This window comes from Hypanus sabinus, chromosome 16, assembly GCF_030144855.1.
Source record: "Hypanus sabinus isolate sHypSab1 chromosome 16, sHypSab1.hap1, whole genome shotgun sequence".
Classification (NCBI taxonomy): Eukaryota; Metazoa; Chordata; class Chondrichthyes; order Myliobatiformes; family Dasyatidae; genus Hypanus; species Hypanus sabinus.
In genome coordinates this window covers 3,463,777-3,480,979 of record NC_082721.1, presented here as the reverse complement: position 1 = coordinate 3,480,979, position 17,203 = coordinate 3,463,777, and the positions used below count along the sequence as shown (strand labels likewise).

General features: G+C 42.2%; 1 protein-coding gene across 3 annotated transcripts in view; it reads right to left on the bottom strand.

Annotated features, from left to right (window-relative positions):
* LOC132405957 (nuclear factor interleukin-3-regulated protein-like) overlaps positions 1–17,203 on the bottom strand; it is a 43,021-nt gene that overhangs the window by 9,909 nt on the left and 15,909 nt on the right. The window contains exon 1 of one of the 3 annotated variants that reach the window (XM_059990990.1): positions 1,713–1,843. The exons of 1 other annotated variant lie outside the window; for it this stretch is intronic. The gene's annotated coding sequence lies outside the window, so the exon portion shown is untranslated. Of the gene's footprint in view, positions 1–31; positions 102–1,712; positions 1,844–17,203 lie in introns of those variants that run through there. One more of the 3 variants, XM_059990992.1, reaches the window with a different exon arrangement.

Sequence of the window (17,203 nt, the reverse complement as noted above, 5' to 3'; positions counted from 1 at the left end):
GAGCTGGTCACACCGCGCAGTTCCAGCTTACTTTCTGGTGGTTATTCGGCGATCCCTTCGGGATATCTGACGACTGCAGCGGTGGGATCGGTGTTCGTGAATGAACGAAGGGAGTGATTTACGTGGGCAGTTTCTAGTCGAAAGGTTGTGGGGGCGGGAGAAGGTTCCGCCACACTCAAGTCTTAGAGGTTTGTTAAAAAAAAAATACTCATGTTCAGGGATTAGGGAATATTAACGAATTAAGTGCAGTATACAATGCAGTGATATTAAGACCATAAGACATAAGAGCAGAATTAGACCATTCGGTCCATCGAGTCTGTTCCGCCATTCCATCATGGCTGATTTATTATCCATCTCCACATAACCTTTTGACACCCCGGTTAAACCTGATTCTGATTCTGTTTAGGGGGAAACCAGACTTCTAAAAGAACATACACATGCAGAGTGCATGTTGGAACAGATTGCAGTTTAACTGATTTTAAAATACTGACTGTCACCAGAGTATAATGCGCCTTTAAACCGTTTTCTCTGTCGGAAATAAAAATCGTTTTCCTTTGTAGACATTGCAGTTAGGCTAATGCGAACATTTTTAACTTGTATTGGTAATAGTTGGGGTATGTTGTTGTTGCGACCAATGTAGGTTTAAGTTGGTGCCGTGATTGGATGCTGAATTATGGTTTTAAGCATTATACAAGATAAAACCCCAATTTCATTGGGCAATGCTTATCTGAAGTGTGTATATCATAGCTGCAAGAAGCCGCGCAAGAGGTTTCTGTTTCAGTCAGAAGAACTTCTTTTTCATAGATTAGAGGCTATTGTCGTTGGCACTTCATCCGTAGTCGCATCTCACAAGCTTCTCACCAGCGATTTCGAAGCCTTCTCTGCAGGCGGTTTTGAACTGTCGCCGCAAGTAAACAGAGTACATCCCACAGTAATCCTCTTACAGCAGTGTCTATTTTTGAACACCGGCAACTTTAACAGCAGTTCAATAAACTTAAAGCGTGGAGATTATCGTGAGTGTTAGGGGTTTACGAATATCCGAAGGGATGCATTAGGATATTAAAACATTACTTTAACGCTCAGTAGTGTAAAATTCTCCTCAATTTAAAGCTGTACGGATAGTTGAGATCTTCTTTTCTGAATGTCTTAAACAAAACCCGCGGCTTTTTCTAGAATTTAAGCAGATTTTCTGGAAGTTGAAGTTCCAAAAACTGCAAAACTTAAAATTCTTTCCCACGTGTGGTCCCCAGTTCACATTCGGAAATGTTTGATGGCAACTGTTTACGTCTAATATTTTGCCACCATTTACTGTAGAAACAATGTCACGTCTAATATTTTGCCACCATTTACTGTAGGAACAATGTCAAGCTGATTTACACCACACCACACCCACTATCCCCCTTATCCCATCATCCCTCTTCTCTCGGCTCCCTAACCCCCACTCCATCATTCCCCGAACCCCTCCCCATCTCCCTACCTATCATCTCCATCTCCAATTATCCCGTTGAAGGAAAAAGATGGAACTGATAATGAAATGGTTTACAAACAATTTCGACTCCATCGCGAATGTCTTTAAACAAAGTGTACCCAATGAGTGATTGATACTACAGAGCAGAAGATTTATCAATTCTGCGTATAACTGTGTTGTATAATGACTGTGCCATTTTGCACGAGAATTATCAGCACACACAGTAAACAAACAACCCAGTTACCTGCCTGCAAGTTTCTCACTGGAGCGTTAATTTCGTAACGTAAGCGCGGCGGGACATTTGGTTGTCTTCCCCTGTCCGAGAACAACGAGGACGCTGGAGAACACAGGCGTGTTCCTGAGCCAACCTGCTTTTATGCATAACCAGCATATCAAAAGGAAAAGGCACGCCGTCCTTACGTAACAGAAGCCGAGAGCGAAGTCATAATACCATGGGGAGCGAATCGATAATATTGGCCGCGAGATGGCGAAGTAAATTCTGCTTTAAGATTGAATCAGAATCAGGTTTATTTCATTGGCATATGAGGCAGCAGTTCTTTGCATTGCAATATAGACCTTCATTCAGAGCGTGGTGAGTGTGGAACGACCTGCCAGCGCAAGTGAGGCATGCGAGCTCAATTTCAACGCTTAAGAGATGTTTGGAAAGATACATGGATGGTAGGGGTATGGGTGGGCTATGGTCTCGGTGCTGGTCCATCGGAGTAGACAGTTTAAATGATTAGGCACGAATTAGATGGGCCGAAGGACCTGTTTTCGGGCTGTACTTTTCTATGAGTCTATGACTTCACAAGAAACAATATAAACTACTATAAGAAATATATAAATATATATATATATTTATATTTATTATAATTAATCATCATTATTATTGGCCGTGTCATATGACGTGACATGGTCTCATTACCATGATGGTTCTTGACAATTCTTTCTACAGTAGTAGTTTGCCATTGCCTTCTTCTGGACAGTGTCTTTACCAGACGGGTGACCCCAGCTATAATCAATACTCTTCAGAAATTGTTTCCTGGCGTCCAGGACTTGTGATATGCTCCAGATACTCATACGGCCAGCTACCACCTGCTCCCGTGGCTTCCCGTGACCCTGAAGGGGGGAGGGGGCGGGCTAATCATGTCCAAGGGTGTTCTGTAGGCTACGGGAGGGAAGGAGCGCCTTACATCTCCTTTGGTGGAGACGTATCTCCAGTCGCCGAGCGTTAATTGAATATTAAATTAAATTAGGCGTGCATAAAGAATGACTCGGCCTTCCAATTGGATGCACCAAAGTGTAGAACAGTGCTGAAAAAGTTTATATTATATATAGGGGGAATAAATCTTTGCAATTAGAGAGAATCATGTGGACAATAAGGCATAGGAGCAGAATTAAGCCATTTGACCCATCGGATCTTCTCTGTCATTTCTTCATGGCTTAATCCCTCTCAACCCCATTCTCCAGCCTCTGATGCCCTGACTAATCAAGAATGTATCACCCTTCACTTTAAGTATGCCCAATGACTTGGCCACCACAGCCGTCTATGGCAATGAATTCTACAGATCCACCACCCTCTGGCTAAAAAAAATTCTTCCTCATCTCTGTTCTAAATGGACATCCCTAAATCATGTTGATAGATTCAAAACTGAATCAGGGAGGCACCAAGTTCATTCATTATTTGATTGTATCACCATTGTGAGTATATCATGGAAAGCTCCAACAGAACGCCATCAACAAATCGACATGAAAGCAAATATTGACAGTTGTCACTAAACTAGTTCATCCAACTAAGTTACTGGGAAGCTGAAACCTTTTGACATACACTGTTAGTCAAGGATTTTGCACTGGCTCATCAATGCAATATCAGCTGGAGGAACTCAGAGGGTCAGACAGCATCTATGGAGAGGGAAATGGATGGTGGGTGCTCCAGGTCGGATCCAACCATGTCACAAAATTTCGGATGTCCTCATTGACCCTTTCCAATTTTTATCGATACACAATAGAAACCATCCAATGTGGATGCATAACGGCTTGATATGACAACTGCTGTGCTCATGACTACAGGAAACTGCAGAGCAGAGTTGTGGACACAGCTCAGCACATCACAGAACTAGCCTCCCCTCCATGGACTTAGTCTACACTTCTTGCTGCCTCAGCAAACTAGCCAGCACAATCATGACTGCAGCCTCCTCCAATATTCTTTCTCTTCCCCTCTTCCAATGGGCAGAAGATGTAAAAACCTGACAGCACTTCCACCAGGCTCAAAGGCAGATTCTAGCCCACTGTGAGAAGACTATTAAATAGCTTTCTTGTACAGTAAGTTGGACTTGACCTCACGATCTACCTCGTTAGGATCGTGCACATTATTTTCCTGCACTATACTTTCTCTGTAGCCATTAGGCTTTATTCTGCATCCTAATGTTGTTTTACATGGTTCTACCTCAATGCACTGTGCTAATGAATTGATCTATATGAACAGTATGCAAGTCAAGCTTTTCACTGTACCTCGGCTAGCAATGAAAGAAAAATGCTAATTAAAATTAGTTCATCCAGAATGAAAGCATAGTGGGGAGCTGACCACTCAGCGTATATATTAGGTACACGAGTGGGACCTGGCGTGGTCTCTGCTGTTGTAGCCCATCCACTTCAAGGTTCAGCACGATGTGCATTCAGAGATACTCTTCTGCCCACCACTGTTGTCAAGTGTGGTTAGTTGGGTTACCGTCATCTTCCTGTCAGCTTGAGCCAGTCTGATAATTCTCTTCTGACATCTCTCAGTAACAAGGCATTTTCACCCAAGAAACCCCACTCACTGGATACTTTTTGTTTTTTCCATCATTCTCTGTAAACTCTAGAGACTGTTGTGTGTGAAAATCTCAAGAGATCGGCAGTTTCTGAGATACTCAAAACAATCCCATTTGGCATCAAAAATCATTCCACAGTCAAAGTCACTTAGATCATATTTCTTCTCCATTATACTGGTTGGTCTGAACAACAATGGAACTTCTTGACATCTAAGTATATAATAGTCTGGACCCAAAACCTCACCTGTCCATTTTCCTTCACAAATACTACTTGACCCGCTGAATTTCTCGAGCAGTTTGATTCTTTTTTGGAGAATCAGAATCAGGTTTAATATCACCAGTTTATGTCATGAAATTTGTTAACTTAACAGCAGTAGTACAATGCAATATATGGTAATAGAAAAAAACTAGGAATTACAGTAAGTATATATATAAATTTTTTAAATAAGTAGTGCAAAAATAGAAATTGAAATTTTAAAAAAGTAGTGCAGCAGTGTTCATGGGTTCACTATCTATTCAGAAATCAGATAGCAGAGGGGAAGAAGCTTTTCCTGAATTATTGAGTGTGTGCCTTCAAGCTTTTGTACCTCCTTCCTGATGGTAACATAAGAGGGTATGTCCTGGGTGATGGTGGTCCCTTAATGATGGACACTGCCTTTTTGAACCATCACTCCTTGAAGATGTCCTGGATATTCTGGAGGTTAGTGCCCATAATGGAGCTGACTGAGTTTACAACTCTCTACATCTTGCTTCAATCCTGTGCAGTAGTCCACTCATACCAGGTAGTGATGCGGCCAGTTAGAATGTTGCCCACAGTACATCTGTAGAAATTTGCTAATGTTTTAGGTGACGTTTACCAAATCTACTCAAACTCCTAATGAAATATAGCCACTGTTGAGTCTTCTTTGTAGCTGCATCAATACGTTGGGTCTAGGTTAGATCCTCAGTGATGCTGACACCCATGAACTTGAAATTGTTCAATCTCTTCACTTCTGATCCTTCTATGAAGATTGGTGTGTTTCCCTGTCTTACCCCTTCTGATGTCCACAGTCAGTTCTTTGGTCTTACTGATAGTGAGTGAAAGGTTGTTGCTGTGACACCACTCAACTAACTTGTAGATCTCACTCTTGTACAGACTCTTGTCGCTATCTGAAATTCTGCCAATAATAGTTGTATCATCAGCAGACTTATAGCCGGCATTTGAGCTGTGGCTAGCCACACATTCATGGGTATAGAGAGGAGTGGGCTAAGCACACATGCCTGTGGTGCACTAGTGTTGATTGTCAGTGAGATTCCAATATTTCCAATTTCCTATAGCTTAAACCCAGTGGTCAGATTAAACATCATTCATTGGATTGTGCGGTAAGTGGGCTTATGTCAATACTGGACCAACCAAAGGTGTCTGTGGTTCAGACAGAACTCCTTTATAACACTGAGAGTTATGAAATGGATTATTTTTGGATCCTTATTCTTGTTCACGTTCAATATAGTTTGCTAGTACGCCAATTTACACAATACAGCGTTGGAATTAGTTTGCTAAAGTACACATTGTAGAGTGTGACAGGCTGGCTGACTGCATGACTCATAGCCTAGCATGCTATAGAATCAGGTTTAACATTGCCTGGCATGTGCCATGATTTTTTTTTTTTTGGTTTGCAGTAGCAGTACATTACAATACATAATAATTAAAAACTATAAATTACAATAAGTACATATAAAAATGTACTTAAGTTCAGTTGTTTATTATGCACCATGTCATATGACATTGGCGAACATGGTCTTTCCATGACTATGATTGTTCTTGGCAAATTTTTCTACAGAACTGGTTTGCCATTGCCTTCTCCAGGCACTGTCATTACAAGATGGGTGAACCCAGCCAATATCAATAATATTCAGAGATTATTGGCATGGTCACATAACCAGGACTTGTGATATGCACCAGCTGCTCATACAACCATCCACCACCTGCTTTCATGACTTCATGTGACTCTGGTTGATGGGCTAAGCAGGTGAAACACCTTGCCCAAGGGTCACTTGTCGACTACCGGAAGAGGCGTGCCTCCTTAAAGAGGCATATGCTGGATGCTGTCTTTTTGAGGCATCTCCTTTTGAAGATGCAGGGAAGGTTAGTGCCCATGATGGAGCTGGCTGGGTTTTCAACTCTCTGCAGCTTTTTACGAACTTGTACAGTCACTCCTCCATACTAGATGGCGATGCAACCAGTTCAACTCAGGAACTAGTTCATGTCAATTGCAAGACACCCCTGCATTCGAGTCTCATCCCTGTCCCAGGGGAAAGGAAGCAGCTCCATGGACCACTGAGGAGAAAATGCATTACAGTAAGACTGGAGAGTGGGTTAAAGAGCAGAGGCGGCCCAGGAACTCACAGACAACCCTGAAATCTTCAAGGTTCTTAACTCCGTGTTGGATTATTATGTTCTTTGTATTTTTCTTATAGCTCAACTTTCCCATGTTTGATTGTACTTTTATATCATCACATGTGTACTTGTAATTGTTTGTTCAGTGAATTTTCCAGTAATTATGGTGCAGGTCCTTCTGTATTTTTCTAGAAACTTCTTAGTTTTCTGTAGCAGGCCTCTTGAATTTGGTTATTTTACAGGTTAATTGCTATCACTGGAATTTTGGGTATCTCTGGTCTGAGTATGATGAATTCTTTTTCTATTGTAAACATAAGAAAGTCTACAGATGCAGGAATTTGGAAAACAAATTCCCTCTTCCCTCTTCCTCTATTCCCTATTCTGACATTTTACTTCTCACTTGCCTATTACTTCACCCTGGTGCCCCTCCTCCTTCCCTTTCTCTTATGGTCCTCTCTAATCAGATTACTTAATCTCCAGCCTTTGACCTTTCCCACTCACCTGGCTTCACCTATCACCTTCCAGCTTCTTCCTTCCCCACATTTCTATTCTAGCATCTTCCCCTTTCCTTCTCAGTCCTGATGAAGTGTCTCTGCTCAAAACATCGACTAAATATTCTTTTCCATAGACCTGTTGAGTTCCTGCAGTGTTGCTTTTGCTTTTTCTATTCTACTTTGTTTGTTCTCCCAACTCAGTCATTGTTCATTCTTTGTGGGAAAAAAAGTCACGGTAAGCAACAGGTTTTGTGCTTCATTCTTGACTCCCTAAGAACCTTTTGATCATAGAAGTATCAGGATCTAACAAATGTCAAGATCATTGCCGATGCAAAAAACCCAACTGTTACTCCATGGAGAGGCAAGAACCAAGGTGAATGCTTCAAGTAAACAGTGACTGCAGGAAGGAACTCGAGGCAGAGTGCCTCAGCCATAGCTTTGTCCTTCAAATTCAAGTTCAGTTTATTGTTATTCAACCACATACATTTAACACCAAAGTTCCCTCCAGACCAAGGGGCTCAACACTATGTATAAATCACATACATAACACATGAAGTTAATACCACCACAAATCAATTAACAGATAATTATGACATTTACATCACAATTTAAAAAGTAAACAGTGTAAAGCTCTTGGCACTTCATGAGTGATGAGACAAGGGTAGTGGCAGGGAGTTCAGTAGTCTTACAGCCTGGGGGATGAAGTTGTTTCCCATCCTAACAGCCCTTGCTGCAGTACCTCCCATCTGATGGTGGGGGGAGGGGTTCAAAGAGATCGTTGGATGGATAGGAGGGATCAGTGACAACGCTAAGGACTCTGCATACACCGCACTCCTGATAAACATCTTTGATTGGTGAAAGGGAGATCACGATGATCTTCTCAGCAGCCCTCACAATGCTTTGTAGGGACTTGCAGTCAGATGCCTTGTAATTACTGCACCAGATAGTGATGCAGCTGGTCAGGACTCTCTAAATTATGGTCCTGAATTCATGGGTGGTGGGGAGAAGAAAGCCTCACACGCTCCTTAACACGAGTTCCCATGATTCCACCCAAAGAGAGCTACAGATTCAAGTATTAATCACCCTGATACCTGATATCCTGCAATGAGCAAGCAGAGGCTTTCTGCCCTTGACTATCTGTGGTCCAGCTTTGCATCAGAAAGAGGTAATATTGGAAACATTCAGCAGGTCAGTCAGCATCAGACAGTGAGAAAGAGAGTGAATCAGGTTCTTGACCTTTAATGGGAACTGACTTGTCTGGCACTTGTGAGTTCTCTGTAACCTCCTCATTAAAGTCCCCTGTTTTACCAGTGTATATTTTTCATTATCTGGGGTGGATAATCAAAGAGTTTGGGAAGTTCACCAAGAGCCCCATAATGAGTAAAAGAAGCTAGGTGAGGCAATATACTGAAGATGTTATGGCAACTGCACCAAAGCTTTAGTTCAGTCCCCAAGCAGTAAGACTGATCAACACCTCCACCCATTAACCCTCCCCTCCACACCCCCAATCACCACTACTTTATAAATTCCTGTTACAGTCACCTTCATCCTTCAGCTCAATGCTCTACATCACTAACCACCACCACTCTGTACAGACACATCTGTACCTACTGACTATTCGTGGATATACAATCAATCTATGTAAATAAGCTATCTTATGTATTTATATTAATTGCCTTTTTATTATAATTGTGTCCTTTACCTGAAAGTATTTTATATGCTGCATTGGAGCTGGAATAACAATTATTTTCTTCTCCTTTAGACTTGCATTCTGGAAATGGCATTAAACAACCTAAAATCAGTCAACCCTTGTGTGTCCTTGGTGGGGATGTTAGGGGTGTGGGAGGTGGTGGGGTATGATTACCAGTGCAGAGATGGGGTTGTTTGGGGTGTGGGAGGTGGTGGGGTATGATTACCAGTGCAGAGATGGGGATGTTTAGGGTATGGGAGGTGGTGGGGTATGATTACCAGTGCAGAGATGGGGTTGTTTGGGGTGTGGGAGGTGGTGGGGTATGATTACCAGTGCAGAGATGGGGTTGTTTGGGGTGTGGGAGGTGGTGGGGTATGATTACCAGTGCAGAGATGGGGTTGTTTGGGGTGTGGGAGGTGGTGGGGTATGATTACCAGTGCAGAGATGGGGATCTTTGTGGTGTGGGAGGTGGTGGGGTATGATTACCAGAGCAGAGATGGGGTTGTTTGGGGTGTGGGAGGTGGTGGGGTATGATTACCAGTGCAGAGATGGGGTTGTTTGGGGTGTGGGAGGTGGTGGGGTATGATTACCAGTGCAGAGATGGGGTTGTTTGGGGTGTGGGAGGTGGTGGGGTATGATTACCAGTGCAGAGATGGGGTTGTTTGTGGTGTGGGAGGTGGTGGGGTATGATTACCAGAGCAGAGATGGGGATGTTAGGGGTGTGGGAAGTGGTGGGGTATGATTACCAGAGCAGAGATGGGGATGTTAGGGGTGTGGGAGGTGGTGGGGTATGATTACCAGAGCAGAGATGGGGATGTTTGTGGTGGGGTAGATTACCAGAGCAGAGATGGGGATGTTTGTGGTGTGGGAGGTGGTGGGGTATGAGTACCAGAGCAGAGATGGGGTTGTTTGGGGTGTGGGAAGTGGTGGGGTATGATTACCAGTGCAGAGATGGGGATGTTTGTGGTGTGGGAAGTGGTGGGGTATGATTACCGGTGCAGAGATGGGGATGTTTGTGGTGTGGGAAGTGGTGGGGTATGATTACCAGAGCAGAGATGGGGATGTTTGTGGTGTGGGAAGTGGTGGGGTATGATTACCGGAGCAGAGATGGGGATGTTTGTGGTGTGGGAGGTGGTGGGGTATGAGTACCAGAGCAGAGATGGGGTTGTTTGGGGTGTGGGAAGTGGTGGGGTATGATTACCAGAGCAGAGATGGGGATGTTTGTGGTGTGGGAGGTGGTGGGGTATGATTACCAGAGCAGAGATGGGGATGTTTGTGGTGTGGGAGGTGGTGGGGTATGATTACCAGAGCAGAGATGGGGATGTTAGGGATGTGGGAGGTGGTGGGGTATGATTACCAGAGCAGAGATGGGGATGTTTGTGGTGTGGGAGGTGGTGGGGTATGATTACCAGAGCAGAGATGGGGATGTTAGGGGTGTGGGAAGTGGTGGGGTATGATTACCAGAGCAGAGATGAGGATGTTTAGGGTGTGGGAAGTGGTGGGGTATGATTACCAGAGCAGAGTTGGGGATGTTTGTGGTGTGGGAGGTGGTGGGGTATGAGTACCAGAGCAGAGATGGGGATGTTTGTGGTGTGGGAGGTGGTGTGGTATGATTACCAGTGCAGAAATGGGGATCTTTGTGGTGTGGGAGATGGTGGGGTATGATTACCAGTGCAGAGATGGGGATCTTTGTGGTGTGGGAGATGGTGTGGTATGATTACCGGTGCAGAGATGGGGTTGTTTGGGGTGTGGGAGGTGGTGGGGTATGATTACCAGTGCAGAGATGGGGATGTTTGTGGTGGGGTATGATTACCAGTGCAGAGATGGGAATATCAGGGCTGTGGTATATGGTATTTTAGTGTTTCCAGTGGAGAGATGGGATGTCCTCTTTCCCTGGATCCTGCCTGGCCTGCTGAGTTCCTCCATCATTTTGTGCATGTTGAGCCAGTACCCATTTTAATTAATTTGGTGTTCACTTCTGGTGTAAGACATGTTGTTTACCTATTGTTAGTATGCACAATGTAAATCTCAAGGCTACTCAGTCTTGTGTCACTCTCATCATGATCAGATTTTTCATCAACAGAATGCAGAGTAATGCGGTTTTTGAAGCTGCCACAATTTGTTTGGACAGGCCGGTTTCTGTTTAGACTTTGTAATTTTGTTCATGCTCACATTTATTCCTGACTGCAACTCAATTGTGTTTCTATACAGTTACTTCAACTGCTCTTTTAGATGTGTTATGCTTCAAGTAGGAGCTGTTTTTGGATGGTTTCTTGTAAGATTCCACAAACTAAACAATCTCTCAGTGCATCAGTAAGCCCATTATTGAACTGACAATGCTCAGAATATCTCTTCAGTTCAGCCACATATGCTGAAATGGACTCCCTTTCCTTTTGATTCTACTGACAGAATCTAAAGAATTCTGCATTCAACAATGGCTTTGGTTCCAAAAGTTCCTGCATTACTTTCACAATATCATCAAAGCTCATTTTGGCTGGGTTGTTTGGACCAGTCAAGCTTCTAAGCAAACTGAATGCTTTTCCACCCAATACACTCAGCAAAACTGTTTCTTGATTCTCACTGGTTATTCCATTGGCTTTAAAATATTATTCAATTAGCTCAGTATACATATTCCAGTTATCCCTTGTGTAATCAAACACATCAATCTTTCCAATGTAGCCAGCCATTTCTGCTCTTTTTTATGATTATTATCTCCCAGTACTCACTGTTCATGAACACATGAATTCTTCTGTATTCTGTTTTTTTTAAACTCAACAGTCCCTGTATGTTCCCAACAAAGCACATGCTGCACTGTTTATTTTTCACTTGACCATTTCTTGCTGTACTTTTTGTTAACTTAAACGCCTTGCTGCACATCAACAGGTAGGTAGCTATCTCAGGTTAATTTAAAAATACCTTGTCACTACCGTTATGTTTTGTAACTCCAAAACGTAAAACTAACTGAAATGAAAATAAGGGAGCCAAGAGATGTGAGTCTTAGTTTGTTTTACTTTAAGCGAGGTCTACAAATATCATGTAGTAGCGTCATGATGTATGTGTTGTAATCTTGTGTGTATATATATTGTTTTATTAAACATTCTTGTTTAAGTAATTAATTATGGGTTATATGTATAAATACATAAATTACATATGTCATCATGCAACCATGTGATATGGGTGCACCTTGCTTAAAGTAAACAGGAAGTTAGACCCATGTTTCAGACTCCCATGTCTTCCTTTGAATTAGTTTAATATTTTGAAGATGCAAAACACAATTGTATGCAATTGGTGTATATTTACGTATAACCCATAATGAATTATTTAAACAAACCAGAATGCTTACTAAAACAACATGTTTACAATATCGCTCAAATATTACTGAAATATTAAATATACAACACTGGTTAAGTTAAATAAAGTGGATTTAAGATGATTCGTGAGACTTTCTTAGAACAAAATAATTGTTACTCTGGATCCTATGCAGAATAATAAAACACGATAAAGGTAAAGAACACAGGAATAAAAACACAAAAGGTATAAATATGTAGGAGAGCTTATATACCTAGATTCATTAATTGCCCATAAAGTGGCGCTAGGTGCAGGAGTATCTGTACATAAGGTGACTGACAGGAAATGCAGGGTTACAGGGGGATGGGAACCAGACTGCCAGAACAGTTAGTGAAAATGTTGTGGAGGCACTTGGTGGTAAGACCTCAAACAAAGTTAGGAATCAAATGGTTGAGCATTGTGCATCTAGTCTCCTGAGCTGCCTACACTTCAATGCAAGAAGTATCATAGGAAAGGCAGATAATAGTGCTAAAGATGAGGTCACTGGTTTACAAAAAGAGACAATATGTAGAGAGGTGGCTGTTGATTGGGAAAATTGCAGTCAACAGGATAAGTCGTAATGTAAAATTGAAAAGGGTGAATACAGGACTGAAGGTGTTATATTTGAATGCACACAGTATATGGAATAAGGTCAATTAACTTGTAGCACAGTTACAGATTGGCATGTATGATGTTGGAGTCATCACTGAATTGTAGCTGAAAGAAGATTATAACTGGGAGCTTAATATCCAAGTACACATATTGTATCAAAAGGACAGGCAAGACAGCAGAGGGGGTAGTGTTGCTCTGTTGGTAAAAATGAAACCAAATCATTAGAAAGAGGTAACAAAGGTGTTGAACCATTGTGCGTAGAGCGAAAAGACCCTGAAAGAGATTATGGAGACCCCCAAAACAGTAATATGGATGTGGTCTACAAATTTCAAAGGGAAATAGAAAATGCATGCCAAAAGGCCAATGTTATATTAGTCATGGGGGACTTCAATATGGTAGATTGGGAAATCAGGCTCGTGCTGGATTCCAGGGAGGGTAATTTATAGAGTAACAATGAGATGGCTTTTTAGAGAAGCTCATGGTTGAGCCCACTAGGGGATCAGCTAATCTGCACTGGGTGTTGTGCAATGAGCCAGTATCGTTTAGAGCACTTAAGGTAAAAGAACCCTGAGGGAAAGTGATCATAATATGATCAAATTCACCTTGAAATTTGAGAAAGAGAAGTTAACAACAGATGCATCATTTTTACAGTGGAGTAAAGGGAATTATAGTGGCATTAGGATGAAGTTGACATGAATTGATTGAAAAAGAACATTGACAGGGAAAACGGCAGAGTAGCAATAGCTGGAATGTATGCAAGCAGTTCAGAAATCACAGGATATATACATTCCAAAGAGGAAGAAGTATTCTAAAGGAAAGATGACACCATTGTGGCTAACAAGAGAAGTCAAAACCACCATAAAAGCCAAAGAGAGTAAGTATTAGTTGGAAGTAAGATATTTGGGAAGCTTTTAAAAACCAATAGAAAGCAACTAAACATTGAGCATGGAGTACTGTCAAGGATGTCTTTGAAAGCCTACAAACAATATTGGATATGAACCATTCTATCATGAGTAAAGCCCTCTTCATGACTGAACACATTTACAAGGAGTGGTGTCGCAGTGAAGAAGCATCTATCATCAAGGTCCCTGACCATTCAGGACATGCTGTCTTCTCACTACTGTCATCAGGAAGGAGTTACAGGAGCCTCAGGACCCTCACCACTAGGCTCAGGAACAATTATTACCCTTCAACCATCAGGCTCTTGAACCAAAGGGGATAGCTTTTCTCACCTCAACATCACATTGATTCCATAACCTATGGACTCACTTTGATCTCATGTTCTTGATATTTATTGCTTATTTTTTTATTATTTCTTTTCTCTTTCTGAATTTGCACAGTTGATGTCTTTTGCACTTTGGTTGTTTGTCTTGTTGTGTGAGGTTTTTCATTGATTCTATGGTGTTACTTTGTTTTTACTGTGAATTCCTGCAAGGAAATGAATCTCAGAATTGTGTGTGGTGACATACTGCTCATAAATGTGCTTTGAACTTTCTTTGAAATTGATAAAGTCAAGGTGGTAGACGTGATTTATACAGACTTTAGGAAGAATGTTGAAACTTTGGAGAGGGTACAGAGGAGGTTTGGCAAAATGCTGTGTGGATTAGAGGGCATGTGTTATAAGGACAGATTGGACAAACTTGGGCTGTTTTCTCCAGAACGGTGAAGGCTGGGGGGAGATCTGATAGAGGTTTATATGAATATGAGAGGCATAGACAGAGTAGAGAGACGGTATCTTTTTTCCCCCGAGGTTGAAATGTCTAATACCAGAGGGCATGTATTTAAGGTGAGTGGGGGCAATTTCAAAGGAAATGTAAGCAGCAAATTTTTTACACAGAGTAGTGGGTGCATGGAATGCACTGCCTGGGTTGGTGGTAGGGACATTACGGACTTTTAAGAGAAGTTTAAATAAGCAAGTTCAAGTTCAGTTTATTGTCATTCAACTGTACACACATATACTACTAAAAGAATCAGCTCAAGTACAAGATCAACCAGGATTGAGCTGGAAAACAGAGAGATAATCCACACGGACAGTAACATCATTTTGGGACAGAATAACACTGACTTTAGTTGTGATGAATTATCCAGCACTTTCGGGGTTATGTTCAAGAAACACATGGAGATTTTGCCCAATGTTAATTCTACTGCAATTGCTATATTGGAGGTATATTTATAGATTTGTTTCAGAGAAGAATTGGTGAGGGTGTTTCCTGTAGTAGGGGAAGTCTAGGACCAGAGAGCACAGCCTCAGAATACAAAAACGTCCCTTTAGAACAGAGATGAATAGGAATATTTTTAGTTATAGGTTAGAGATTCTATAAAATTCATTGCAATTGACAGATGTGGAGGCCGTCATTGGGTATATTTATTAGAAAGGGCATCGATGATTATGGGGAGTAGGTTTGAAGGAAATAATAAATCAGCCATGATGGAATGACCTAATTCTGCTCCTCTGTCTTGTCGTCTTAAATCTGGACACAGCGAAAGCATGGACAAAGGACCCCGGTTCAGGAGCAGGGGATGGTGATGTTTCATTAGTTGACATAATTGGTCGAGCAATGACAGAATTTGAAGGTAAAAGCTTCGTGAACGGTTAAATAGGGCAGCAAGTTCAAGAGTAGTCAGGTAAAGCAGTAGAGTTTGGGAATGGAGTTTAGTTTGTGAGGAAAATTAAAGATAATGACTCTGATCTCTAGTCTTCTCCATCTTCATTTCCACAACTTTCTGTCAACCTGAAACCCTATCATCATTTACACAAGAGATTGTGCAGATGCTGGTAATCTTGAGCAACACACACAAAATGCTGTAGAAACTCAACAGGACAGGCAGCATCTAGTTACTGGAGCCTCACTGAAGGTCACAATGTTTTTTTTTGCCACAGTTGGTTCAGTATGAAAGTTAGAATTTAATTGTAACATCTGACACAGTGACAGTGGAAACAAACAACCACATCTTTTTAAGCCACTACCTCTAACCTCCAATTTCATTGTGATAGCTCTCTGTGATATGATGTGGTAACATCAGACATGAGGTATCTTGTTACTTACTTAAGCCCATCACCCCTACTGGGAAATAAGCCACTGAAAGCAGTTTTCCAGAGTCCTCAGTCCTGGGCCAGCCTTTCAAGTTGTCCTTAGTTGTAACCCCTTAAGTGAAGATCCTTTCTCTCCCACTGATGAGATCCTTGGAGCTTCTGTTGGCATTTCTGTAGCTCTAGGTTTTTATGGGATTCAGTTGCTAGCCCCATGGCCAACACTTCTCCTTTTGCAGCCGGGCTTGGGACCATAAATGCAGAATTTTAAGTAAAAGCTGAAAATTCTGAAAACATTATGTTGCAATGAGCAGCTGGAACGACTGGAAGTGGACCCAAGTGCAGGGCACAGGCACGGAGACTTGACACAGAGATGCATTTGGACATGACTCGGAGCCTGGACCCGGAACACAGAGACGGCAACACCAGGCAAAGACAGACGATTCATATCTTGGCTCGGAGGAGCAGCAAACGGCCAGCAATCCTCAGCCAGACACGAAGAGACAGAATTCTGAACTCGGAGGAGCGGCAAATGGCTGGAAACGAGACAACAGAAACCAAACAATGACAGTTCATTTGTATCCAGACATGGAGAAGCTCATGAAGACAGTCCCTTATTCTTGGCGGCTTGGAGTGGCGACAATCGGCCAGCATATCTCAGTCGAACATGAAAATGACAGGATTTGCATCTTAGCTCAGAGTAGCGGCAAAACGGCCGGCAACTCAGCTGGACACAAAAACGACTGAATTCACTAAGCAGCCACAGGCACCGAAACAACTTCTCAGCTGCCCCGGGACGAACATAGCTGCACAGGCTACGGTGATGAACCAGCAGCGAGTAGATGTAAGCCGAAGTTTTTATGCTGCCGGTTTGAATGAGGATCAGGTGCCTCAATCAAGGAGCTAGACAAAACACGGGGAAAAGGAAATCAACAGAAACAGGGAGTCAGCGGACTGGACCGTGACACAGTAGCAGGCTAGGCAACATCTGTGGAGACAGAAACAGTGCTGCCAATTCAGGCCGAAAATCCTGTATCAAAAATCTTTGACCTAAAATATTAACTCAGTTTCTCTCTCCGCAGATGCTGCCCCAGCAGCTGAGTATTTTGTCATTTTTTGCACTTAGTTTTGATTTCTGCAGTTCCTTGTTTAGCTCCAACTTCCTCCATAATTACAAATTTCCTCCTTTGATCATTTGGTCCACAATATTTCACTATACATTCAATGAAATGCAAAATTAAATTTCTGCAAGTGCTGTGGCCATTTCCCTTTAAACTTTTTTAATTTCCATTTTGCCATGTTTGTTCTGTGCACACGGTGGATTCCAGTTAACTGGGCCATCAGCTCATCAGGGAATCTGCTTATTTGGGCAAACTCTTAAAGGACAAAAACGA